At 39.9% G+C, this 14,881-nt stretch overlaps 1 protein-coding gene across 1 annotated transcript in view; it reads left to right on the forward strand.

Moving 5' to 3' along the window:
• Positions 1-2,723: 2,723 nt before the first annotated feature.
• The window catches only part of pea15 (proliferation and apoptosis adaptor protein 15), a 66,787-nt gene continuing 54,629 nt past the window's right edge, over positions 2,724-14,881 (forward strand). The window contains exon 1 of the mRNA XM_080905545.1: positions 2,724-3,088. The gene's annotated coding sequence lies outside the window, so the exon portion shown is untranslated. The remainder of the gene's footprint in view (positions 3,089-14,881) is intronic.

A 14,881-nucleotide genomic window follows, 5' to 3' on the forward strand; every position in this document is an offset into this window, starting at 1 on the left:
GGGACTTTTTCCAATGCCCGAGGTCAAAACCTGAGAAGAAAAGCGTTATTCATAACCTCCAGATTTGATGATCTGCATCACCATGAGTTACAGAGCAACTGCAAAGTCATAACAACACAACAAAATCATGAGATGCACTGTAAAATTTTGTAATTTAAAGGTTATTTTTATATTCTATATTATGAAATGTGTTTTATTTTAAATTTGGGGGCATTTTTTTCATGTCCGTCATAACATATTCCAAAATTATGTCAAAACACACTCACGCACTTCTGAGGTGTGTGAAGAGGCCATTAGCAGTTTATTCCAGCAGAATGATTTCTTTGAGTGATCTAAAGTTTAGTCGTCGGACATTTGATGTACGGCACCTGTTTTTGGATTTAAGTTACACTTTGCAAGAATGAACACAGCTGTGCGCTTCACACCCAGCTACGCGCACTTCTGAAGACCTTTGAAAAGTGAAGTGTAGAATGTCTCAAGCAGCTTTTAACAGGAAGCAATTCTTGTTTTCTTGGTGTAACCTGAAGATGGTTAAAAAAACAGGAAATGTGACATCACATATAAAGGTATTTCCACTACACATAGTCATTATTTTTAGTTGTCTGGACGTTTTACTCTAAGTTCCTGATGGTCGCAAAGACTGCTCAAAAAACGTACTTTACCTTACTTTACACTTAAAAGAGGGTTTGTGTTCTTTTCATAATAACATATGCAGGACTAGCTGGAGTTAACGGGCTACTTCAACCGTTTATGCAGCAACAAAAGTTTAATCTCCAAAAAGGTTTTGTGGGGAAGCAAGGGAAAAATGGTAGTGCATGCCAACTTTGCTTTGACAGCTTACAGTAATTTTTATTTCGGCATTGTAGAGCCTATAGCATTTATGTGCTTCCCCTGCTGGACCGTTTTACTGTCAAAACACTAGTGAGCAGTAGAGCTTCTCTTGAAAATTATTAGCCATGAAAATTACGCTTAGAGTTACAAAAGAGTTTGCAGTTAAATAGTTCCAACTGTACAGTAACTGTGTGTTAGACATGGACGCTACTATCTACTACCAATCTAAACATATCTCCATGTTTCTGATGGTGATGACTTCTGACTGACTTTGAATGCAATTATCATTCCAATACTATGAGAAATAATAGCCTCGTTATAATCTATGGATGCATCTCGCTAACATAGTTGCTTTGTGTTGCAGAATGTGTAATGTGAAAGCAATGAAATAATATTTTATTCCCATTGAAAGAACAGACATCGGTCGTTTTTAAAGCAATTTTGTGACAGAAATATCTGAAATACAGACATAAACTCTATAATTGCAGCTGTTTTCCCACTTGTGTCCTTTTTCACTGTACTAAGGGGGAAACCTTTCTTTCGGAGACCAGAGGGGAGAAACTAATGAATGCTTTAACTTCATTTGAGAGATCAGCACCCAGAAGCACAATTTCTGTTGGCTCGCTGTCACTTTTAAAAGAATGGAGTTGAAGCTGGGGGGGATGTTTGTGACAGAGAGAAAGGAACAGGAGGAGGGATTTGCAGACCGGATAGCGGCTCAGTGACATCAGCTTCGAAAAATGTGTGTGTGGAATTGAGAGAGTATGTGTGGAATCAGAGGGAAAATGGCGAATGGGAAGGAGCTCCCACTCTGCTCCTTTTACCGAGAACTAAAGAGAACACGAATGTGTGCTCGTCGTGTTATTCCTGCTGGTTGTTTGTTTCTTTAACTTTAAATTAACCCCACATGTATAACAAATATTTCTCTGGGTTATACTCCAAAAAGGCCCTATTTTAATAAGAGATCAATTGAAGAAATGCCCCAAGTTACCCAGTGATGCATCTGTGTGGGTTTGAGCACGTGTCTGTGGATTCATCTTGCAGTGTCAAAGTGCTTTGAGGACTAAGTGAGTGCTAAACATTTAACAGTCCATATTACCATGGGCTAAACTAAAAGTAGGAGAAGGTAAAACACATAAAATATTTGGATGGAAAGAAGATTAGAGACTAGTGATCACTACTGTGAAGCTTGAGGGTCATTAATGGTGTTTTTAGATTGATTACATGACTAAGCCAATAAAAGAAAGCTAAACCAATAAAACAGCTTAGCACAATAGTCACATGACAGCAAGAAGCTCCCAGGTTTGAAGCTGTCCAAAGACTCTTGTCAGGTTAGCTGGTAAATCTAAAGTGGTGTTAATGTGACTTCAGTGGTTAGCCTGTCCATATGAACATCACATCTCAGCTAGGGTCCTGGATAAGTGCCCTAAACGAGAGTGCTGAGCCAAGGATAAAGCAGCATTCACACATCGGATACTTGAAATTTGTGCAAATGGCGAACAAATTGACATCGAGGGAATGCCTGAATCAGTGCTATCCAGAAGCTCTGAAGAAATGCAAGCTAAAGATGTCCCTTATTTATCCCCAAAAGCATTAATTGAAAGGAAATGAAGAGACATTAAGAAGATAAGATGACAGTGTGTTACAGGGAACACACTGTCAAGCTTCACAGCCCCCTGAAGTCCCTTCAAAAATCGAATTATTATTATTACTAGTAGTAGTACTAGTATTAGCATTAGTATTATTACTGCCATATATAGCGTCGTGTTATTGACAGAGTGAGGCGTTGTTTTCAACAGACGATCTCAGGGCGAATCAGACAGCGTGCTTAACCGTGACCGAGAGAGAGAGAGGAGGGCGCAGAGAGAGAGACAAAAGGCGTTTCCACGTTAGAGCAGCCAGTTTCAGAGGCGGATAGCGAAGCAAGCGGACATAGTGACACCTCACGAGCATCATACACCCCAAACTCGTGCTGACAGTTCGTCTAACCCAGGCACCGCTGCCGCGTTTTGCCACGCTGATGAATCACACTCAAGTTCATCACTGAGCGCCTTAAAACCACAAAAGTGAACCGAAACCAAGCGGGACTGACCAGGTGGACTTTTTTCCTCCCTCCTTGCACCACGTCTGCCGCCTCTGTCGGGCTGCTTTCTACGAGTTTTAGCGTTTTAGAGGAAATCGTCCCGCAGACTCACGCATCACTTCCATCTCTGTGTCTCTCTCCCTGCCTGTAGCTGACTCATTTTTGCTCCTCGGGGTGAGTACATCTCTTTCTAACTCTCCCTTCCTGTCTCCATCTTTTTTCTTTTTTTTAAAAAAAAAAAATCATGCTTTTTCTCACACGCCCGTGGGGGATTGTTGCTTTAAGACCCATTTCCCCCAGAGTGTACTTCATTCATTTGACCGTCATCCCGCTCTCCATTCATGGACACGGCTCATTTCTGTCATTGCATACCGTTACATGGAGGCTGTGTCGGAGACTCGCCTACTTCACAGCCTGCTGTCAATGAGAGTTGTTTTTTGTGAACTATAAAATAAACCTGAGACCCCTGTGAGGAGGACATACAACATTGGTCAGTTAAGTGATTCCACGGGGCGTTCGTCACAGTTGTTTCTTAACAATAAAATAAACACTTTTAAGAAGCTAAAATTGAAATAAGTGTATGTCCTTTACTCATTCATGGACTTTTAAATGGCAAATGGATGGATGTTTCATTCTCAAGAGTGCACTGAATACACCATTGATTAAACTAATTGGATTGAGTGTGGCTGTGGGCAGGCTATTCATGTATCTAGTGTCCTTTTCATTACACCCCTGCTGAATATCCCCACAGTTTTCCTTGTATAGGCTGGACGATTACAGTGCACTCTCCCACTGAATCCCAGCTATACTGTGTGATAAAAGTCTGTGGTGTTGGTTTAGTAGATCTGTATTCATGAGGATCACATGATCTGGAATATTCTGGCTCTAAACCAGAGGAGCAGATGATAAAGCACTGGTGACCACCTGTGACTGTCCCGGATGGCTGAGAGTGTGTGTGAGCGGATGGGGAAGGGGTGGGTCTTTTATGAATGAATTTGGGTGGATGGCCAACACTTTGTGCGTGCACATGGGTGGGGGTGAGCGGAAGTCTTCTTCCCCAACTGTAACAGACTTATCTCGACTAAGCTACTCTTCTTATTCCCTTGTGAACTTGTGAATAAGGGATCATGTTTGATTTGGCAGATTTTTAGCCAGATGCCTTTCCTGACACGACTGTTTTCTATAGGTGGCTTGCACATGTCACACCAGCATTTTTCTTTGAATGTTTGCAACAGTTTCTACTTAACTGTAAAAGACTTCACACAAACAAAAAGCTCCAGTGACAAAATTTAAACTATTGTTTTTAAATTCATAATGTTATTTATACTGTTATAATACATAATGTGTAATTTCTAATATGTTCTTAAATCTATAGCTGGCCCATTTTACCGACGCATTGATTATGTTTTTCTTGTGTCAAAAGTGACGTCTGCACAGCTCTGTCCTGTTTAGTGCTGAGGAAGCGAGTGCTTTTTTTCAATATTCTTCTGAACGATGGGATAAAACTATCAAGTTGTCTCCACTCAGATAAAACCTTTACATCAGTGCTGGCATAAGAGGAAAGAACGGCAGGTATAATGGGACCATTATTAGCTACAGCCCTTAACTAATGTGTTTTGTTTTTGATAGAGGTTTGACATATGTAAAAACAGCCAAAAAGATTAATTAGAACTATAAAGAGATACAAAAAAAGTAAAAAAGAACAAGGCAATTTTTGCGGATTTTACCATCAGTTGTTCTCCCAGTTTACTTTTAAGTCTGTTTTAAGCTAAAACATTTATTGCTGTATGTAAATTAAACCCATTTTATGTTTCCCTTTGCCACTTCTTAAGCCCGACATTGGTCGCGTTGCTTGCTAGCATAAACTCAAGCAGTCATTTTTTTATGGTCAAAAGTTAGAAACGCATCACGGTAAAGATGCTGGCACAGTATTTAGCATATTTATTAAAAAATGACACGAACAATTAGCCAAGTAGATCCTGATTAACTTTGTTGACATGTAGCTTCTGCTCTAATTTTAGCTATTTGTCATTAATTACTGCATATTCCCATTCATTCTGACCCCATCTGCCACACTCATACAGCACATTGCACTTTAGCGTGTAACAGATGCACAGTGTGACAGCTGTCAGTCCATTTCCTGTTAGGTCACATTCCACTTATTTTTTATCCCTGAACACTGTCCAATCTTTGCAAGCTGTCGAACATTCCTGTGGACTTATAATACATCTTTGTGAGGACTTTTTTTTTTTTAACTTTGCCTGAGGGTAAAGCTTAATTTTAGGTTATGAACAGAGCTTAAGGGTCCTCACAGTTATACAAATAGAGGCCTGTGTGTATGAGCCTTGACTAGGCTTTTTGGGAGCCGGTCTCCTCTCTTTTTTGATACATGTATACATCGATCTGTCGTTGTGCACACAGAGAAAAGAAATAAGTGGGACAGCAGAAATGTGCTTCCTCTCTCAGGTTCACTTCCTATATATATGTGTGTGTGTGCGTCTGTTTGTGGTTTCGGATTTCCTCCTGCCGCCGACAGGGGAATGTTTGTGGTCGATTGTTTGCAGGCACCGAGACAAATACAGTATTTGGGAAAAGCGGTGTTAAACTGGCGCTTGAAATAATCAACACCAAAGGCACAATATGCTCTTTGATTTTGTTTATTTTTTCCATGCACTTTCGCAATTTCCTTTTCAACAAGCTGTTGGTTGTCGCACATTACAGACAATAGAAATCTAACAAACCCATTTGTGCAACAGCTCACAGCCTAACAGCCAAAGTGTTAAAAGGACCTGTTATTTTTGGTAGAACATTGCTTCACCACAAGTCGAAAGCCAAATGTGCACTCCATTTTAGGCTATATGAAAGCCCAGCGTTGAGTATGGGTATGTCTCAAACCACAGGAAATGAGGAATTGAAACTTTGCTGAGACAAATCTGGACTCACTAACATCCGATCCATTTCCTCTGTCCCCGCTTTTAGTTTCATTTGGTATGAGACACCACAAAGTGCAGTGCATTTCCTCCTCACATTCTCTTGCAGAAGTAAACTTGGCTTTATCTCATAGCAACAAACATTAATAAAAAGATCCATGTTCAATTCAATTCTATTCAATTCAGTTCAATTCAGTTCAATTCAATTCAATTCAATTCAATTTTATTTTATTTATATAGCGCCAAATCACAACTACAGTCACCTAAAGGCAATTTATATTGTAAGGTAGACCCTACGATAATACATACAGCGAAAAACCCAACAATCACATGACCCCTATGAGCAAGCACTTTGGCGACAGTGGTAAGGAAAAACTCCCTTTTAACAGGAAGAAACCTCCAGCAGAACCATCTGCTGCGACCTGTTGGAGAAAGAGAAGGAAGACAGGATAAAAGACATGCTGTGGAAAAGAGCCAGAGATTTATAACCAGTGTTGGTCAAGTTACTTGAAAAAAGAAATCAGTAACTAATTACTGATTACTTCCCCCAAAAGTAATCCCGTTACTTTACTGATTACTTATTTTTAAAAGCAATTAATTACTTAGTTACTTAGTTACTTTTTAAAAACACGATTTACAACCTGAATAGGTAATAAAGCGATAGATCTTTCAGCCCAATTCTACTTTTTCTGCATAATCCATCATACAAAATGTAATCAAATGGAAAAGTCTCTTTTTAAAACTTGTTTTGTTAGTTTTAATCTTTTAACTTTATGCATCAAGCAAAAATTTAATTATATGCAACATTCTCTCACTGGAAGAAATTAGTTTAATATTTAAACCTATTTTCTACACATTCCAGCACATAAAATAAAATATTTTTTGTGTTTACACTCACTCTTTCAAATAGATGCAAGTAAAACACAGCAGAAAATAAATAAAGTCAAAGACTCAGCGGTCCTGTTGCTCTATTTTCACCTGTAAAGCAGGAGTGGGGGTAGGCGGAGGTTTACCCTGGTGCAGGTGGTGCAGGTGTGCCGCGGTCAGTGGAAGAATCCGCGAGTTTCTCTGTGAATTTCCCATTACGTCGTTGCGCACTCGGTGCTTGCTTGGAAGTTTAGGGTTTTTTTTCGCTGTAAAAATAAGTTTTTTTCCCACACACAACGGACACTAATGTTTTTGTCACTTTTTATGGAATCAAACTCAAAGTAAGGTCAGTACTTCCACGCTTTAAACGCTGCACGCTCATACTCTCTCCCGCACTCGATATATTAACCATTGTTGATCTGCACACAGCTGTCGCCACGAACGTCGCACTTGCTTACGTCACTGTCATGAGACATTCTCGCAAAAAAATCACGGTTTTAGTAACACAGTAACGCAGCGTTCCTACAGGTAAGTAACAGTAATCTAATTACCGTTTTTGCAATAGTAATCCCTTACTTTACTCGTTACTTGAAAAAAGTAATCGGATTACGGTAATGCGTTACAAGTAACGCGTTACTACCATCTCTGTTTATAACTAGTATGATTCAGTGCAGAGAGGTCTATTAACACATGCTGAGTGAGAAAGGTGACTGAAGAAGAAAGACTCAATGCATCATGGGAATCCCCCAGCAGCCTATGCCTGTTGCAGCATAACTAAGGGAGGATTCAGGGTCACCTGATCCACCCCTAACTATACTTTAGCAAAAATGAAGGTTTTAAGCCTAATCTTAAAAGTAGAGATAGTGTCTGTCTCCCGAATCCAATCTGGGAGTTGGTTCCACAGAAGATGGGCCTGAAAACTGAAGGCTCTGCCTCCCATTCTACTTTTAAATACTCTAGGAACAACAAGTAAGCCTGCAGTGCGAGAGCGAAGAAATGTTAACTGCCAGTTCTGAAAAAAAGTTGGGAGATGCTCTAATATGTAAATAAAAACAGAGTGCACTGATTTAATTAGATGTCCACCTGCAGTTCCTTTAGAGCAGGTTTATTTCAGCTCTGTGGTTCGTCACACTCGAATCGTGTGTTTTCAGCTGCTGATGAACAATCACTAATTAGTCATCAGTCGTTTCCTTAAGTTTGCCAAACTTCAGATTTTTGTTCAGAATTTTGTTGGTGTCTCTCAGTGCAGAAAAGGAACCCACAGAAAACAGAAAATGTATAAACTGAGAAAATTTACAACTATTTAATGCATATTTTAGCCCATTTTCAATTTCAGGGCATTAACACATCTTCAAACAGTTGAGACAGGGCCATGTTTATCACTGTCTGGGATCCTCTTTTAACTAATAGTCATAAACAGAATCATGCCTGTTTTCACTGCAATACTTCCTGAGTGCCTGATGATCACGGGCATCCAAAACTGATTTTTGACTTTGTTTGATCATGATATCTACTGCCGATGATGAGATATTCCAAGTCTTCAAAATGTTTGATTAAGCAACATCATTCTTGAATTATTACAAATTTTTTGCAGATTGATGAACATCTGCCTATTTTTTCATCTGAGAAACTCCACCTCTCTAAAATGCTCTTTTTATACCCAATCATGTTACTGACCGATTAACATAATTAGCAAAACGTTCCTGCACTTGTTTCTTTTATTATCATTTACTTTACTAGCCTTTGGTTGTTCTATCTCAAATTTTGAGACATGGTACTGCCATCAAACTCAAAACAATCAAAAAAAATGTAATTACATATTTTCTCAGTTTAAACATTTCATATCTTTTCAGTATTTTATTATTATTTATTAACAAGATATAGGTCCATGAGATCCTGTCAAATACAAACATTTTGAAGAAGAATGCTACGCTTTAACCACTCGTACAGCAGGCAGCCCCATACTTTACCCAAGATATTGAACTACAACCAAAACAAACTGCTAAAAAAAACAAAGAAAAAATGCAAAAGTTGACATTTAATCTTTTCCATCCACCATTGAGATCGTGATGAAGCAACAACATGAGAACATTTTCAAAAAATTAGAAGAAGGTAGAACGTGACGTAGCCTTATGTATCAATTATCAGTTATTATTAACATTTTCATTTTTGTTTGTGAGCACACTTCAAATCTCATTGTAGCTTTCTCTGCTACTAAAGTTTCCACGATTAGATATTTTTTTTAAATTTTATATCATTTTATTATTGCTTAGATTTAGAAGTTGTTAAAGAACTGCATTTTTAAGTGATTAAAAGTCTCTGACAAAGTAGATAAAAACCTCGGCTAACCTTCAGTTTCTCAGTGGCAGATGACACTGACAGCAGGTGACATCCATTATTTAATAAAAACCTTGTATAGGCTTGATCTGACAACAGTGCATGTCAACGCATTACGCTGGGTAATTAAGCTCACATTGTGCTGAAAACAAACACAGACGTGTGTGGTCTTAAAGTACAGACTCGGGTATCATGAAAAGCAACCTGTGTTTCGCAGCGAAGATGCCTCGCCGTCACTCTGGAGGGATCATTTCCTGCAGCAGGAGATCCTCTGACATGCCTCCCGGTTCACAGAGGGGAACATATATTTCACTGTCAGACTATCCCTGCCTTTTGTTTCCCATTGCCTCTCACCCTTCGGCTGCAGATTTATTTATTTTCACCATGTGTACACAGGGCTCCCCAGGAAGCTATGAGTTACAGAAGGTCACTGGTATTATGGCATGTTACATCACTGCCTGTAATCTGCACTACAGCTTGCAACGTCCTGCAGCCTACTTTTCTGAGCTGTGTTTAGGTGTCCACTGACAGATTAAACCTTAGGAGCAGATTCCACTTTCTATCCAAATTAGAATATTTCTGTCTATACAATCAGCAAATAATATAATCTTTTTCTTTTTAAAAATGCAACAAAATTTGCACTGGAAGCCTGCAACCCAAACCAAACTAATCTTCTGCAACAAATAAACACATCCAAGTAGTTTTGAGGATTTTTTCCGTTTTACTTTCTTTTAACGAGTTAAGTATCAAAGTTCAGCTGCAAATTAAAGTTGAATCTATGTCACTAATGTTTAACTGGGTAATTCTCTTAAATACTATTTCTTTCCATTTATCGTGGATGGATTTATGAAGCCTACCACCTAAACACCAATGAGTCATTCTGCACTCTGCTAGCAAACTCCTGTATTTTTCAATGTGGTTGGGTTTTTAGGTCAAGTTTGTAGAAGCAACATGTTTCATTTTGCAAGTCTTGCAGGTAAAACTTTTAATTTGTAATAATCCAATAATCTCTTTTCAGCTGTATTGAAGTAACCGTGTTATCTTCATACAAAACAGACACAACATTAAAATCCAATAAAAATAATTAAAACCTAAAACTGTTTCAAATACTGTTTTCTCTCTGCAAACGGTTAGGCTGAATGGGGTGGGGCCTCCATGCGTCACTCTTCTTCTGGTGCATAACACAGATGCTTGGGTCTGGGATCTGGAGAAGTTGAAGGCCGGGTCAGGACCCCAAGGTATTTGTCATGCTGCTCACCCAGTTTGTCGTGTGGCAAGGTGTATTGTCCTTCTGGGCAAGGTTGCTGCAGATGGACAGAGTCATTCCCGTTCTGGGGGTGATTGCTGTGCATCAATTTTTAGATGGTGGTTGTTGACGTATTAACATGAATGCTTGAGCCCAAGATTACTCATAACTGCACATCATCTGAAACAGTATGAAACCTTGGTCAGATGTCTCTGTTTCAGTCATTGGGGTCATAGAAAGTGATACCGCCAGCATGGCCGAGCAGTGGTCATGAGTGAAACCGGAACCCACAGCCAAGTTTACCACCCCCGCTGATTTAAAAAAATGTCAAACACTGTTTATTGTTTAAAATTTACCCCGAGCACGTCCGCTCCACTCTTTGGCAAACAGGATGCGATGCCTTGAAGGGGAAGTCTGCATTTCCAATTACATCACCAGATGTAGTCTGTTTTTACTCCCTGCTCTCTTGAATTCTCGATACATTGCAGATCACGCGTGGGTTACGTGGGTTTTGTCATTCAAAGCCACCCACACGCCTTCAGTATATCCTAATGTTCTGTCGTGTTTGCAGGTTAATGCGCTCGACAGATTGTCATTTTGATGTTTACCTTAAAATTTTGCACGATATCCTGTATATATGTTATTAGGGAAAAGAAGAGGAAGCGAGCAGCTGGCCATCATTAATCATGCATTCAAACTAAAAGACAGATTTACCTTGTGTATCTGTATGTGTGCTGTGATGTGTTTCAAAGTCACACATGTTAAGCGCTCTCGATGCAGCCAAAAATTTAAAGAAAAAAAAAAAACACCACAGATTTAATCCCTCTGGCAACTGCTTGGTTGCGTGGTCGTTTGGTTGCTGTGCTACAAGTGACGCCTACACAGCTACTTTGTAATGCTTGCTGCTACTTTTGAAAATGTTCTTCTGCACTCCTCTGTGTAAGTGAAGCTATGCAAATAAAACACACCGCAGTTTTCCTCTTTTAGGGCGGAGCAGAAACGTGCTGGCTTGGTAGCAGGATGGTGTGATTTCAGCATGATTGTTGGTTAAACTAGAGTGATTCTGTTAATCGCTTTATTTATTTGTTAAAGGAGAGAGGGAGAAACACAGCAGGGGTGTTTTTCTGCTTTAACACAGCTGTGGAAGTGTTTCATAAGCCCAATCTGTGTGACTGGCAGTGTTTCACAGTGGCCACAGTAATGGATAAAATGATCTACACACACACACACACACACACACACACACACACACACACACACACACACACACACACACACACACACACACACACACACACAGTACACCTAAGCCTACACAGACGGGCCAGAGTCACACAGACAGCAACAGCACAGACTGACACATGCACAAACACAAATGCTCTCTATCCCTCTGTTTTGCATGTATGCACAAACACACACTGATTAAAGCCATTCCTCTTCATCCGTGTGTATAATCTCCTCTGCTGCTTGACTCCAAATGAAACGCCTCAGTGGGTCTGATTGGATTTGATAAGACTTGATTCGATTGAAGCAGGAGAGGAAGAGAAGCAAAAACAACTCTCCCGTGTGTGTGTGTGTGTGTGTGTGTGTGTGTGTGTGTGTGTGTGTGTTTCAGGTGTTACAGGATATTATGTCAAAGGTCAGCTTGTATTGTTGTACCCGTTTCCACCCTTCTCTCTCTCACATGCAGATACTTGTTCCAAACCTTCTAACTGATTGCTGCTGTTGATCGAATGCATTTTAATAGTGTTGTGCAAAAGTCTTGAGCCATCTCTCACTTCTTTGCATTTTATTTGAAGCAGCCCGACTGTCTTGTAAATGTTTTAAAGTGCTCTTGACCAGCCTTTCTGAAAGTTTGTTTGCTTGCTACTCCCCTATGAACCATTTAAGCATAAAAAAGGCACCCAACTCAAGGTTGAACCAGTGTTGTGTCTACACATAAGAGAAAACTTAGCCAAGAGTTATTTTTAAATGATATCTTCAGGCACTTTGTTATAAGCAGCATGTCACAAAAACACAATTTGTTCCTTGTGTCCTTAAAAAAACTAACAAAAAAACTAAGAAACTGGAGAAGTGGAGAAGTGACAGACAGATGAAGAGCACATGATTAGTATCTAAAAGTCATGTACTTGAGAATGAGAAAAACGTCAAATTACACAAGAACTGGACTGAACATCTGTGCAACAGGTCTGACAGTGTGATGACTCCAATTTTGAAACTGTGTCTACAACCACCTATAAAGCACGATGGCGTCTTAGTCATGGTTGGGATGTTAATAGTGCTGAGGATCTCGTCAAAATTAATGGAAATTTGAACATAGAAAAGTGCCATAAGAATTTCATCCACCATACAGCATCATCTGGAAACCATCAGATTGACATTGGCTTCATTTTTCAGTGTGACAGTGATCCCAAACACACTTCCAATGCAGGGAAAATATTCCCAGATAGAAAAACACACAGTGGAACTCCATCAGCCATGGAGTGACCTCACCACAGCTCGAACCTCGACATTACTGAAGCAGTGTGGGATCATCTGAAGGCAGTCAACATCCAAAGAAGAGCTTTTCATGTCCTTCAAGAAGCCTGGAGAACTATACCCGAAAACTACTTAAAGAAATGACAAGAAAGTTGCCTAAGAGAGTTCAGACTGTGTTGGAGAATAAAACTTGACCTAACAACTATTGACTTTCAAGCTCATTAGATTTGTACAAACTGTGTTTTTGCCTCATATGTCGTTTTTACATGTTTGTACTTGTTTCACCATTTTCCTAAAATATAAAGAAATGTGGGCTGGCTCAAGACTTTTGCAGAGTACTGTATTTAACAAGAACATGTTGCTTGTTTCATTAGACGTGATGAGAGCTCAGTTATATTAATTTTGGTCGGGCAACAGGCTTGCCTTTGTGCTGAGCTAACGTTGTTGTGGCTGTAGCTTCACATTCACCTCATATAGTCTACTTATAACTGATATCAGTCTTCTCGACTTGGCAAGAAAGTGAATAAATGGATTTCTCAAAATGGCAAACTACTCCCCTGAAGTAGGAGATTTTAGAACACGCGTGTTACAATATTACAGACAATAAAAGCAAATAAGAGGTTCACTGTTTTATCCCACCTGCGGTTATTTCATCATTTAAGGTAAAAGTGAAAGTAATAACAATAAAAAACAATTCCTAAACCACAGTAACCTAGCTGAATGAGCTCATCTGTGTGTTTATGTGTGTCACAAGCAGCTAACTTTTTTATGGACAGTTTTTGTTTTTGTCTCGCAACAGACGAGGAGTCAGCCTGTGGCGCGTAGAGAAGCTGGCAGTGGCCGTCGGGGGGTCTGTTGTGTTTGTGCTTCTTCATCTGCTCGTTGGATGATGATGGGTCTTTGTGTGTGTGCGTCTAACTGTATGATGAAGAAGCTTGTGGCGTGGGTGGAAAGCACGGGTGTACAACAGTTGCTCTGATGAGCAATGAGCGGCTTGATGAGACACTTTGTGTTATTGAGGTGATTCAGAGCTGCAGCCGCCTTTTATCTTGCCCTGAGCTAGGCATAAACTGAACCAAATGTTGCCTTTATGCGCCTCCATGCTCTCGCAAGCTTTTGAAATACTGCTTTACTTTTAAATACCGTGATTTTTCACATACTTGTTTCCCCTGCTCACAGCTGTCTCAACTCTGATCATCCATCCACGTCTCAAAAAGGATGTTTGCCTCCTGAATGAATCAGTTAGAGCCCCCCGAACGTGTCTCTGAATGCCTTACTGCTGTTTCTTCTGTCTCCTTGTCAGCTGTTATGCATGTGTTCTTCATTGTGCGCGCACATACTTCACGTGCGGTTGAAAAGGCCTCGGGAATCAGGTTAACCTCCTTGCTGCAGAGATAAAAAATTCAGAGTACATGCGCACACACACGCGTACATATGGATGTAGCTTCTCTCCGCTTCAAATGAGACCGATAAAATGCGATGCAGGCGTCAAACTTGTTCTGGGTACGTTGTTTATGTAACCCTCTGGGGACCCGTGAGTCCACCTAGTGCTCGAGGTATTGCAGTCTGCACTAATGCATTGTACCATTACACAAAGACCCGGCTAGAAGCTTTTATGTAATACCTTTTCACGACTTTTTGGAGCCGATAAACACAAGGTGAGCAACGTGCTGCCTGCAAGCCACATCTGCCCTTGTTGTTTAGTTTTGGTCTGATCCCAGCACTTATTCAAAATTTAACAACCTCTTCAAATCGGTGAGTTACATGACATTTTTATTTATTAGTTGGAAGAATGTTTTCATAGAAACAGAAAAGTTCACATTTAAAAGAAGGAAAGCTGCATAAATCTCTATGGCTTTTTATTTTCAGTTACATGCACAACCTTGCAAAACTTATTGCCATTCTTCTGCTGGAAAATAAGTTTAATCCTCAGAGCTGCTGTAATCGCTTACTGGCCACATCATTAGGTACTCCTGTCCAACTCCTGAACATAATTAGCCAATCACATGGCAGCAATTCATGCATTTAGGCATGCAGAGATGGTCAAATCGACCTGCTGAAGTTTAAACTGAGCATCAGAATAAGGAAGAAAGGTGATTTAATTTGAAG

The sequence above is a fragment of the Rhamphochromis sp. 'chilingali' genome, assembly GCF_963969265.1.
Source record: "Rhamphochromis sp. 'chilingali' genome assembly, chromosome: 1".
NCBI classification, from domain to species: domain Eukaryota; kingdom Metazoa; phylum Chordata; class Actinopteri; order Cichliformes; family Cichlidae; genus Rhamphochromis; species Rhamphochromis sp. 'chilingali'.